Here is a 14,540-nt window from a genome sequence, read left to right as displayed (position 1 = left end):
CCAGGCTTCACCTGCAGACCCAACCAAACTTGGAGCCAATGTCAAAAGAACATCTCTTCACATTCTCTTACAGTTTGTTCTCTCATTTATTCTTTCTCTCCTGAACACATAGGTGTAATATTAAATCACCATCCAGATAATAGTTGACTTCTCTCCTGAGCACATAGGTTTAATATTAAATCACCATCCAGATAATAGTTGACTGTCTGGAAATTAGTCACAGCTCTCTCTTAAGCAATTTCTTTATGAGAAAAATACCTGTTTGAAGTTTATATTTCAGGTTCCACTATACGTTTTTAGCTGTATGCTTCCTTAGATATCTAATGGCAAGCTATAATCCTATAAATGGTCCCTCATTTATTCCATTGTTCATCAAGTATTTATTGAGTGTTCACTGTGTGCCTGATGTCACACTAATTATTGGGGTTACATGTGAAAATGAGGCACAATCCTTTGCCTATCTCTCCAGTCTTATCTCACTTCATTTCTTAGGTCATGTCTCATGCTCTTTTGAAATCACATTGCTCAGACTATTCATATTTGCATCTCTCCTTATGTTTCAAGATTAAACTCAAGGAGGCTTCCCTAATTGCTCCTCTTCTGGGTTTCTTGGAGTCTATGTAATCATCGTGTTTGCTTGATTGTATTGAAAATAACAAGTTCTAAGCCAAGATTATAAGAACAAAATTGCATCATATTCATTTATATATCACCCTCATTTTTCTGGTTATAACATAATAGCCAGTCTATAAGTGTTCATTGAACTCGTGTAAACTATAATGAACTGTGTGTAGTAGGTTAGTAACATATCCAGAGATATAATATGGTGAAATAGAGATATTAACAGGACAGGAACAAGGTGTTGCAGAACTAGAACATAAAGAAAGAAAAAAGAACTAATTCTGTGTGCAAGTATTTTAGCTATTATCTCTCAGATCCAGAATCACTCTTTTATATTTTTTCTTACCCTGGGATTGGGACCGTGCTTTGCCAATAGAAAGAAAAGATTGGAAGGCAAGAGAAAATAGATAAGGGGCTCCCTTTTCGTGTTCTGCTTGCAGATCCTGAGAGTGTCCCTTACCCATGGAGTGATGCCACAGCCAGGAGTAGTTGGTTTCAGATATCAGCTTCTTTCAAGACTCCCAGAATCATCCTTATCTTGGTCCTTCATTGGAGCCATCAGTAGCAGCCATGACTCCCTCCATAAAAGGACTCAAGCTCAGTTCCATAGGACTACCTCTGAGCATCTAGTTCTGATAACCCCAACCTCCTCCCTTTGTTACCCAGCCTTTGTGTGGTAGCTGCTTCCTGTCGTTATTATTTCTTCGTTACCCATGGCCTGTGTTTTGATTTGCCGGCCCCCTAACATCTATGTAACTAGTTCTTTTTGCTAAATCTTCTTTATGAAATATTTTAGTTGGGCATTTTCAAAAGGATTTATTTTTGTTAACTGGCCCCCATGACTAATGTACTGCCTGGAGATGGTATGGAAAGACCTTATGGAAAAAGTGGTATTCGAGCTATTTTAAGGATACATAGGAAAGCTGGAGGAAACTTTATGGATCCAAACGCAAAAATGAGCTAAACCAGCCCATTTTAATCAAGTGGCTAATGACATACATGGATCTACTTCTAACTGCAGTTTTCTAAGATTTCATTTGAACCAGGAATTCTTCTAAGAAAATAAAGTTTGAGAAGTAATGCTCTAATCCAAAAATATGAATGAACCTGACTAGGAATATATCTGTGACCATTATATTCCATCCTATTAATAGTAAAATCCTTTGGGTTCTCTTATATGATCCACTTTGATCTTTTTAATAACATTGTAAATTAACAAGTGTAGATTTTTTAAATAGGTTTCCCAAAGTCATATAGCTTGTAAGAGACAAATTCTATTAGCATCTGTATTCTAATGTAAAACCCAATGTATTCTTCATACACCAAGTGGCCTTTAATTGCAGACAAAAGCTGTTTGGAGGCAGAAAGTGTTCATAGCCCTGTTGGATCATGCTCCCATAGAGGGATGGCATGCCTCTAAACATAGGCATGACATCCTTTTTCACAGTAAGAACTGATATTCATTTGCAAGGCATTTTACAAAATGTTTCTTAGGGGTTATGTCATTCAGTTGTCACAACTATTACTCCACTTTAGAGATGAGAAAATTAGGACTGAAGGCATTAAATAATTATCCCATAGTTGGTAAGGAACAAAGTCATAATTTTATAGCAGGCATTCTGAATCCAGAGCCCACATGCTTTATCAGTATAAATGGTGTCTCCTATACAAAGGTGTTCTTGTTTCTTAAATTCCACATACGAGTGAACATACGGGAAAGAAAAGAAAAAAAAAGAGAGAGAGAGAGAGGCAAACCATAAAACAAACTCTAAACAATAGAGAACAAACTGAGGGTTGTTGGAGGGGTGATGGGTAGGGGGATGGGCTAAATGGGTGATAGGTATAAAGGAGGGTGCTTGTGCTGAGAACTGGGTGTTAGTGATGAATCATTAAATTCTACTCCTGAAACTAATATAACACTATATGTTAACTAACTAGAATTTAAATAAAAACTTGAAACATTAAAAAAAGAAAATAAAAAGGTATTCTTAAACAATCTTATGGGAAAGGATATTTTCATCCTAAATGTCTGAATGAATAAATAATATTTTTACATTATGAGTTAAAATGGAATGAATGTAGTCATTTGTATGTCACTGTAAGTTTGAAACAAAATGAATTTGTTAAAACATTGTCAAGTTGGAAAAAACAATTGGATTCTAACACTAAACTGAAACTATTTTTACTGAAGTATTATCAAATGTACTAACACTGGAAAATTGAAAATTGCCTATGTATTAATTACTGATGTAGATACATTAAGTTTCACAATTTTCTGGATAACTTTCTTTGTGAATTTAAAATATACCAATGTCAAAAGTAAATTTGTTGAAAAGACCGCTATTATTTTTCACTTTGATATTATTTTATAATATTGATATTATTATATAATTATATACTATAGTTTGTATCATCCTCATATTCTGCTTTTTATGGATACTGTTGAAAGTAGTATTGATACTACTTCACTTTCTCTCACGTCATCTTCCACAATATTTCAATTCCTAAAGAACTAAGATTAATTACTAAAAACTATGCAGTTGTCAACTGAACTGGCAAATAAAATCAAGATAAAATATGTCACTGCTTTTGGAGTCTAAGTTGATTAAAAAAAACTATAAAACATTTATAGAAAATTTCTTTTTGAAATATAAACAAATGCCTAATAATTGTGTTAAATAACAATGTAAGTCACGAAATGTTTTTGATAATGGTTTTTTAATAGTCACAATGTAAACTGTCATATTTGGAATATGTTGATGTGAAAAACTTTAAAAATTGGTTTTAAAGGGCATGAGAGGGATCCCTGGGTGGCGCAGCGGTTTAGCGCCTGCCTTTGGCCCAGGGCGCGATCCTGGAGACCCGGGATCGAGTCCCACGTTGGGCTCCCAGTGCATGGAGCCTGCTTCTCCCTCTGCCTGTGTCTCTGCCTCTCTCTCTCTCTCACTGTGTGCCTATCATAAATAAAATAAAAAATAAAAAAAAATAAAAAAAATAAAAATAAAGGGCATGAGAATAAAATTAGTTCACTTTGTCCAGTATGTTGACCTTTAAATCAAACCAAATCAAGTGACTTTCAGCTACCTTTTCTTCTTCTAAGGGTAGTGACAGTGCAACTATTCAGCTTAATAATAGCAAAGTTTCAAAATTGTCATCACTGTTTCTGATCTAGAGTCTACAAGCTTAAGCAACTGAGTCAGGCAGTTTCCCACAAAAACTCCTGGAGGACAGCTGGACTGTCTTACTGGATTCTTTTTTCCAGGTCCCTGAGGTGTCTCATTTTGCCATCTCTCTCAGGACTGTTGGAGCTTCCTCAGCCTCCAGCTATCTGTTTCATTTCTTGAGCTAGATCTTGCTTTTTCTTTCCTTAATATTCTATCTTGACTGAATTTTTGAAGTGACACTCCTAGCCCTATATCTGACACACTTAAAATCTCTATTCATGTTTGCAAAGCTGTTTCTGCCAATTCCCAATCATTTCTCTGCAAATCACTTTGTTCCCCTAAATTCAGTTTCAAACATTTTATGATCATGAGATCGTATCCAAACATTACTATTAAGTATAAATACATATACATATACAAATGTAGGTTTTTGAAATCACTGTTTTATAAAATGAATTTTATTTTTTGTCTCTAGTCATATTTTTACCTGTAGGTATAATAATACTTTGGAAAACCCTGCCAGGTCAACATGTATGGCTGGAATTCATTTCTTATACTGGCTGCATAATATCCCGGGATAAATTTCACAATTTATTCACCTAATTATTTATAGATAGGCATTCATATCCTTTCTAGTCTCAACCACTATATGAACTGCTAAGAATAAAAATTGTTATAGACTGGTTCTCTTGCTTTTAAGGACTAGAAGCCAATTTTTAAATTTTAATGGGTCTTTCAAAATATGTTTTACATTTTAGCATATATCATGAGATTACTTTCACAAAGTGGTACAATACTTTATCTATCCACTGGATTTAGGAGAGTAATTTCTACCTGTGCCCACAACCACAGCTGGTCTGATTAATTTCCAGTCTTCTTTTGCCGTCACTTGATTCCAGGGCAGAGGAAAGGGATCTACATATGTAACTGTTTATTAGCCTAGATATTTTCAGTCAAAGGTACTTGGCCTTGAAGGTTCCTAAAGATTTCTGAAGTGGAAATTAGGTCACTTTTCCCACTTTCCCCCCAACTCCTGAAAACTTTCCTTCTTTGGTGTGTGAAGTCACCACCATTGCAGTGTCACCTAGCTTCCTGTCTAATCTTTTGTCATCTGCTATTTGTTTCAAATTATTACAAATATGTTAGATTTAAAGAATAGGTACATATTAAGAATTTATTATGGCTTTAAGTCAAACTTTGTGAATCCAGGTTTTATATATGACAAATGGCTACCAACAAACTCTTTTAACTGATAGAAATACTCTGTATCATGATTCTGGTTGTGGTCACACTATTATATATAATTGACAAAATTGATCAAGTTGTAGATTTAAATTTGGTGGAATTTTCTGTCTATAAATTATACCTCAGTAAAGTTGATTCCAACTTTAAAAGCCATGGTAGCATCTATATACAGTAATAGTAGATTAGGCATTTCAGATCAACTTCTCTATCAGAAAAAAATACTGAATTAAGTATTCAGAAATGTACTTTTGTTTTGAAGGCATTTGGCAATCCAAAAGTATGATTTTAGTCTTTCCAGTCTCATAGGAGTAGATAAGAAATCTCACATCTTCACCCCTCTCACATTCCATAATAATTATATGGGTAAGAGTAGACTGGAAGTGGAATCCTCATGTAGCCATTTTCAAGTCAACTTGAATTTGGTATTTTTTTCAGAATGTAGAGAGAAAAGAGTGACTCAAATAACTTAAACAATAAGACATCTATAATTTCAATCTCCATGCACATCATGGAATCTTCAATGAGGAAACTTCCAAAATTTGCTTGATAAAAACTGTAAAACTATCATTTTGAATCCGAATATTTTCTCATCTCTGTCTGTTAACTTTATAGTGTTGGTTTTGTTCAGGGATAAATTCTTCTGTGGTCCCAGAATGGGCTCAACATTCCCAGATGTCAGATCCAGAGTCAATAACTTACAGGTCTTCAGAAGTGGAATAAGTATTCCAAAGGAGAGGAGAGGGAAGGAGGATTGCATGTAGGCAGAAGAGAGTGAGTCTGTATGTTTGACACTTCCATTTGCTTTATAAAGTAGGAGATAAAGTCACCCACTGAGAGTAAGGAGGGAGGTTATGCAAGCAAGGTTCAGAGTCTTCTCTGAACTTTTGAGTTCTATCCAACTTTTGAAATAGTCATCACAGGGAATAAGAATAGGAGTTGAACAAAGAGACAGCAGAATAACTGGGCATCAGTGAGGACCCAGTTGAGGTAGGTGATTATGAAGTTACACTGAGAACATGTTCTATTTGTCATGTTCAGTAATTCCAGCTACTCAGGTATTGAGAAAATGAACAGTTGTAATAATCTAGATTGAGGGTATTAAAGGCATGTGCAAAGGAAGAAAAAAAGGGGTGAGGGACAGATTATGAGAATAACTGAAATGAAGGAGCAGAAAATCTAAGCTGAAAGTGATGTATTAGAAGTAGAAAGAGCAATGACCCGAGGGCCCACTGAGACACAAGAATGATCACAGAGAGAACAGTGGAAAGAAAAAGCTAGAATAATAAAAGATTGTGCTCAGGAAACACAAGGCTTGAATTAGTGTTTTGGTGGCAGAGAAGCTTTTTAAAAATTAATTCTTTATAAAGCATGAAAACATGGATGCATTCCCCTTTAAATGTTAGAGAAAAACCAGAGTTCTTCGATGCATTTGAGTAAAAGCTAAAGCCATTTTTGGCTACCCACATCCACTCTCTCTTTCTGCAAAGGTAAACCACAATAACACTTTAATGTCTATCTTGTGTACAAACATACCTAGCCACATAAAATATATCCATATACATATTCTGCTGCTTGCTTTTTTTCATTTAATGTTTTATTTAACAATCACATCTGACTTTATTGATACATGGAGCTACTGTTCATCCCTTTAACTAACATAGATCATTTAATCATATGAATAGATCATACTTAATTCTGTCATTTCCTTCTTGGAGGTACATCAGTCAGTGCTTAGTTCGGGAAACAAATAGCTGTATGTAGATGAAGCAGGTAGAGATAACACATGGGGAATTGGGGCTTAGAAAATCATCAGGAAGGCTTAAAAGAGGGGGTTCTCAGTGGGACCTTCAGGAATATCTTCCAAAACAATACAGAACTCACCAACTAATATAGCTATTACCTCTGAGACTACCTCGGAAGCCGTAACTAAATCAAGATGCCGACACTGCTTCTACCGCTTCCACCACAACCTCCTCTCAACACCTGGGAAGCTGGCAAATGGACCCTGGAATGATGCTGCTCTGGGAACAGTCAACCTGCCAGAGCAAGAGCAAAAAGACTGTACATTTGTACCATCTTGCTGACCTTTAGAAATTACCAAGTAAAAGCAAGAAGATGGTGTCCACCTCACTTCCAGATGCCACACGAATAAATCTAAGTGATTGACCCAGTTTGTACCCAAAGCCCTACACTTTCCAGACACTACAATAGTGTCTGGAAAATAAAGTTCTTAATGTTCCAAAGTAGAAGAACAGTAGACAAAATGAAATACGAATTAGCAAATTCACAATGTAACACAGAAGAAGGGCACTGGAATTCTTTCCAATTCTTTGCAATTACAAAAACACTGTAATGAGCATTCCCATTTGTGTCCCCATGTCTTTATCTAGAGAAAAGACTGGAATTTCTGAGTCAAAGCTATTGTGTTAGTTAGCTCAGGCTGCCAAAATAATACCATAGACTGAGTGACATAACAGAAATTTACTTTCGCACAGTCCTGGAGGCCAGAAGTCCAAGATCAAGGGGCTGTTAGGGTTTAGGATTCTTGTGAGGCCTCTCATCCTGGCTTATAGATGGCATCTTTCTCATTTCCTAAGTAGTTTTTCCTCTGTGCCCATGTGGAGACAGAGAATGTTCTGGGGTCTGTTCCTCCTATTATAGGGGCACTAGTCTTAACAGATTAGGGTCCCACAATTGTGACCTCATTTAACCTTTATAAAATCTTGATAGGCCTTATTTTCAAATACAGTCATGTGGTGGTGGGGACTCAATTTAGCAATAACATCTATGTACAGTTTTTATCTGCTAAACCAAATTTCTCTCCAAAGAAGTTTTACCAAATTTATCAAATTCTCCAAGCAATAAAACTTGAAAAAGTAAACTTTGAGATCTTGTATAATCATATAGATAAAAAACTGGAACTTACTGTAAATTTTATCTTTTACCTTTGCATTTGTATGTCTTTTTATATGCTTAAAATCAAGTTATGTTATATATATATATCATATATACATTTTAATGACAGTAGAAATGACTGAGTCAAGGGGCTATGGAAAACTTTGGAGTTAAGAAGAAGAGGAGCTTATAGGTCATCATGCAGAATAGATTTACTCAGGATGAGTGTAGGATTCTGACTATAAAGAAAAGCAATGGACCCCCATGCCAAAAATGTTATATATTAAAAGGAGCAATGGAGAAGTAAGCTGATGGTATTACCAAGAATGAGAAGAGTGTGCTATATCCAAAAGGCAAATGCCTCAATGGAGTTTGATATGTAAGATCTCTTAGCGAACAAATAATATTTAGATTCTTATGAAAGATGGTATGCCAGGGTTTCTACCTTCAAAGGCTGTGTAGTCAGGTGGTTCACCCATTTTGTCACAACTAAATCATTCTTTGGATGTAGCCATTTGAAACAGAGAGAAACATTTTTACTCTAGACTTCTACATATAAAAGTCTCATTATCTTTTTAAAACAAAACAAGGTAGTTTTATTTTGTAATATCAAACTTCTACATAATATGTTTGAAGCAATATTCCATCTCCTAATAACAACTACAGTGTTTTCGAAAGGAGATGGTTGAGGCTAAAACTGGTGTTTCATACTTAAGAACATTGAACGTTGTTGCTTCTGTTCTCGAAGTATATTAAATATTCTCTGTACATTTTCTTTTTCCTGAAGAGATTAAATGTGGCAGTTTTAATGTACTTCTTTGTCTTTTCTATTTATTTTGCATCATTTTTTACAACCCAGTAGGAATTTTAAAGAGTTGATTTTTGTTTTAAGAGTTGATTTTTTTTTAAGAGTTGATTTTTTAAACAAGAACACTTTAATTTTCTTAAACTGTATCTAACATAGATCTTTTAAAATATTTCTCCAGGCCATAGTGTTGATACTAAGTTCTGATACTAAGGAAATTGCTTGACAAATTCCTTTTTGAAATAAAAATGCAATTTTAATTAAGAAAAATAAAAGAAATAGAAGTTTTCCCTGGGATCATGCCATATTACAAAACTCCTGTCTTCCAAAGTATGCATCATAATGAAAAGGGGTGAAAACTACTCTTGCTCTGAACGATTTTTTTTTTGACTTTGTGTTATTCACAGAAAGTAAGTAGTTAAGACAATTTGGACTTGAACTGGAACACTGGCTCTTTCTGTGTCTTGAGCCTGCTGGCCTTCAAACTGGAACTATACAATGGGTTCTTCTGGAACTCCACCTTGCTGATAGCAGATCTTAAGACTTGTCAGCTTCCGTAATTGTGTGAGCCAATTATTCATTATATGATTGGTTCTGTTTCTCTGGAGAACCCTGACTAATACGGCAAGCAAATGAAATAAAAGGCAACTATATTGGAAACAAAGATGTGAAACTATCTTGATTTGAAGATTATTTGATTGTGCATATTGGAAATCTTAAAGAATTCACTAAAAAAATATTAAACTGAATAATCAAGTTAAGCAAGGTTATAAGGCAAAGGATCAAAAAAAAAAAAAAAAAAAAACTCAAAGCACCTGGACGGTTCAGTCAGTTAAGCATCGGACTCCTGATTTCAGCTCAGGTCACAATCTCAGGGTCTTGAGATTGAGCCCTGCCCTAGGCTCTGTGAATAGCAAGCAGGGAGTCTGCTTGAGATTCTCTCCCTCTCCCTCCTCCCCTCACTTGTGCTCATGCTCTCTTTCTCTCTCTCTAAAATAAATAAATATTTTTAAAAGAAAGCATCACCAAGCATTATCTGAAAAATATTTTTTAAGATTCCTTAAAGCAAATATTCTCAAATGAACTTTTCTTCTAGAATTGAAATGAACTGAAGATAAATTCTCATTATACTAAATACCACTTAAATGAAATACCATGATAGCAATGATTTGTCCAATGGGTCTGTCCATAGAAAAGGAGTATGGTATATCTAAGAAACTGAACATTTGTTAAAACATCAACATTTTATCTCTTTTTTTTTTAAAGATTTTATTTATTTGAGAGAAGGGGGTGGGCAGGAGTGGGAGAGGTGAGAAGTGGGTACAGAGGGAGACAGAGTAGGGAGCCCCATGCAGGGCTCAATGCTAGGACCCTGAGATCATGACCTGAACCAAAGTCAGACGTTTACCTGACTGAGCCACCTAGGCACCCCAAACAACAACATTTTAGAAACAAATTTGGCAATAGTAAGCTGTTTTATTTTTTTTATTTTTTATTTTTATTTTTTTAGTAAGCTGTTTTTTTTTTTAATTTTTTTTTAATTTTTATTTATTTATGATAGTCACAGAGAGAGAGAGAGAGAGGCAGAGACATAGGCAGAGGGAGAAGCAGGCTCCATGCACCGGGAGCCTGATGTGGGATTCGATCCGGGGTCTCCAGGATCGCGCCCTGGGCCAAATCAATTCATTCATCCAGTTAATTAGGTGGTAATAATTATTGAACAATTATCTTATTATGCTTGCCTTCTTATGCCTTTTACCTCTGTATGTCTAGTTATGTTAGATAGTAAATTTGCTTCTTGTTTTCAATGAAAATCATTCCTGGCTTTCCTAATAGTAGGATCATTGCTTTACATTCAACAGAAAAGCAGGCCATTATTGGTCATGGAATTACATGCATATTCTATGTCCTTTGGGTTTTGATGAGTGAAAGATGTTTAATATCATGTTGCCTTATTATTCTAACACATTTATTTGTTTCTATGTCACAATTAATGACAAAAGACTTGAAATTGCCAGTGTTCCTTAATAGTAAGGGAAAACATAAAAACAAAAACCGAACCCTTATATTCTAATCAAACTGCAAAGCGTTATGTTACATTATGGGAAACAGCACAGACATTACTACTTGGATGTCTAAATGAAATAATGGAGAAAATATGGCAATCATCAGCTACTGCTTACATTAATATTAATAGTAATGAAACAATTAATACGTATATGTCTTTATTTCACAAATATTAGTTTCTTTGATCCTTATAGCCTTTGAAGTATATAACAATTATCCCCACTTTGTAGATGGGGAAATTGAAGCTAATAATTTAAAATACTTGTTGAGTTTTTTAAGTCAGTAAGGAAATCTTTTTAAAGAACTGTACATTTGCAGAATAAATGGGTATTAATCACAGACTTGGGTTATTGCTTTCCATCATCTTGCCTTTGCCTCATGTTAATTACCTAGAATTAACCACATATAGGTTGTACTATTTGTGCTATTCATCATGTATGTTTGACCTTCTGCCTATTGAACATATGATTGTACTTCATGACCCCTTGGGGTTAGATGGAGCCGCATGACCAGTTCTGGCCAACTCGATGTAAACAAAAGAGATATGAGTCACTTTCAGGCCAGAAGAGATGGGATGAAAAGTATGCAGGTTATGGGGTATATGGTAAGAACAGTGGATTCCATGTGCATGATTTCCTTTGCTGTGAAATGAGTTTTTTCATTTTGATCAGATGGAATGCTACATGGAATGCCATGATGGTGAATAGGATACTCTGTGAATTCATCAATGGTTGTGTTGGCAAAAATAATGGCGGGAAAGGAAAAACTCATCCAGAATTTCTACGTCAATGAAAATGAATCTCTACCTATTCCATGAAGGCATTTATCCAATGCAATCAGCTTGCCGTCACATGACTGGCTTGCCTTCGCATATTCCCAAAATGGTGCCATAATAAGGATTCAGTGTTGGTCTGTGCTTTCGGCCAATTATATATGCAACAGTACCACTAGTCAGGTCAGCTTTGGTAAAGATGTACCTGTTATCAAGCTCATTCATAGATTCTTTTCTTGTCACCATAGCCACTTAGTTCACAGACCCATTAACTAAGGAATATGATGGCTAGGGAGAAAAGATGATTGCCGTTCCTAGAGTCTATAGTTTTTCCACCTGATCATTAAGAACCTCCTCTGCAGTAGAGGTCCTTTGGGGGACATCTCACATTCCCTAATATTGTCACAGTCCGTGTCCCTTCTGAAAAGCCCATTGACATATTTCTCCCTTAAGCTCCCTTTTCATCAGTTTTCCAATATTATTCTTTCCACATCCTTAACCATCCAACCAAACCATTTACAACTACCCATGAATTAGTATAGACTTATATTTCTAGACATTTCTCACTCCAGATGTTGTAGATGACCACATTTCATACCTGGAGTTCTGACCCACTAGGAGGATTTTCCTTCACCACGGTTCTTCAGGTTCACCCTTGAGTGGGGCTATAGTGCTGTAGCTGCTACTTTGAGGTACTATAAGCTACTAGCATATCATGAAGACTCATCTGTAGACCTGCTTCAGGGTTATTTTTTCCTCAGTCAGCTGGTTGTAAGGAGATTCCCAGAATGCCATTTTTGTAGGTCTATCTCCTAGGACCATTCCTAGTACTAATTCTATATTGTTCAAGAGAAAGTTTAATATAAAGCTTTATTAAAAAGGAATTGGAGTAAAGAGTGAGTGTTTCAAAGAATTCTAAAGAAGTAAGAATAGCAGATATGAAACGTGACCACTGCCCCTAGGGTTGAGATAAGTACCGAAGAAAAGGTCATCCGCTGTTAGGGCTAAGATCCAGATATTACTGGAAAGGCTACCATGCTGGTGTCCTGAATGGTGAAGTAAGGAAAGTGCTTCATTAAGTGGAACCTTAATGTCTACCCTCTGGAGGTCCTAAGCCTTGGAACTGGTTAGGGACCAAGAGAAGCTGCTGGACACTGTTGGAGTCAGGTGCTTGAGAGGTCCCCCTCCTCAGGAGTCTACTGCACTTCCACATTCAGTTCAGACTGGGTCAGCTCTGGGCTAGCTGTGCAGGACAAAGGTCAGAGGATGGAAGACCTCCAGTGCCTCTGGTGTATGTCCGTGCCTGGGACTGAGGAGAGCGTATGGGGGAGGCAACCTAGGCCGGGGGCAGAGTTACAATGTCGGGGTCTCTACTATGCCACCACAGCCGAAGGAGTTTGCTAGTGGGTAAAACACCATAAAACTGTGCCCTGTAGGAAGTGTACACTAGAGGAACTATGTAGGGGCTGAACGAAGGAGGAAAAACAGCTTCTCCACAGGACACTGGTAATATAGCATACCAGAAACAGGAAGAGGAACATCCTTCCTCCTCCAGGGCCCCTCCAGGCCCTCTATGGACAAGACTTAAAGTCATGCCAGGTGGCAAAGCAGAAGTATTGACAAGGCCCAGTGCTATCACTACAGAGCAGGCAACAGGAGTTGATCTGGAGTGGAGAGGTAAAAAATTGACCATCAGCACTATAACTGTATTTTTCTCTTCTCGATTTTTAGTTATTTTTGTAGCATATTGTAGTTATTTTTACTCTTTTTATTTATTAGTTTATATTTTTGTATACTGCTGAATGTCCTTTAGGCTCTAATACTTTTAATAGTTTTATATAGTGATTCTGACACATGGTAGATAGTTTCTTTGAACATTTTAATTTGAATTGTTATCTCGTCTGCATCACAGCTTTATCTGTAGAAGTGGTGTGAAGAGAGATTTTGTGTTTGCTTGTGCCAGAGGTCCCAGGTATATATCATTAACCCAGGGAGACTTGGAATTTTTTGAAGTGTTACTTCTTGAACCATAGTTAGGATTTTAGGGGGAGATCTTTTTCCCACATGGAGCCCAGGCTGATGGGGAAAAGTTTTGTTAAGCATAAATTTTAAAAGATGTCATTTCCATTATTCTTTAATGATAATTCAAACTTTTAAATTATAGGGGCCAGGGATGCCAAGTGGCTCAGTGATTGAGCATCTGCCTCCCGTGATCCTGGTCCTGGGATTGAGTCCCGCATTGGGCTCCCCACGTGCGGCCTGCTTTGCCCTCTGCCTGTGTCTCAGCCTCTCTCTGTGTGTGTCTCTCATGAATAAACACATAAAATAAAATCTTAAAAATAAATAAATAAATTATAGGGGCCAATCCTACCATCCCCCACCCCCATGAGGCAAGCAGAGCATCAGCTGAAATGTTTAGTCTCATTCTCTCAAGAACCAAGAATCCCCAAATACCCTTAAATTCCTCTTTTCTACTTGGTTTAAGGCAACATACATAACACTATCTTTCAGTGAGCTATAAATTATTTACCACTTACTACTTACCTTAAGTAAGTTACTAACCGGTTGATCAGTTTCCTCATCTATAAAATGAGGGTGTTAATAATAGCACCTATATAAAGTGTTTTTGAGAATTAAATGAGTGAACATACATAATTACTAATAACATTGTCTGACTCAAAGGAGGTACCAATTAGCTACTATTGATAATATTACTGATGAGCCTGTGGGAACAGGATGCTCTCTGGAACCTGTGACAAGTTCTGAAAGAGAATCAAAAACACTAAAGTTTTAAGTCAAAACATGCCTCCTTTTTTCATTTAAGATACCAGCCCTTGGCTTGCTCTGGGGTTCTGACAAATACTAAATACCTAAGCATGGAGCATCATGTGACTATGTGACCTGAGAAGCTCATCATGAAATGGGGGCTGCATTAACAAAAGAAATCATAAAATTAGATAAGCCTTCGGCA

Source organism: Canis lupus, chromosome 6, assembly GCF_003254725.2.
Source record: "Canis lupus dingo isolate Sandy chromosome 6, ASM325472v2, whole genome shotgun sequence".
Lineage (NCBI taxonomy): Eukaryota > Metazoa > Chordata > Mammalia > Carnivora > Canidae > Canis > Canis lupus.
The sequence above is the reverse complement of the archived record's forward strand: the minus strand, read 5'-3'. Positions refer to the sequence as shown.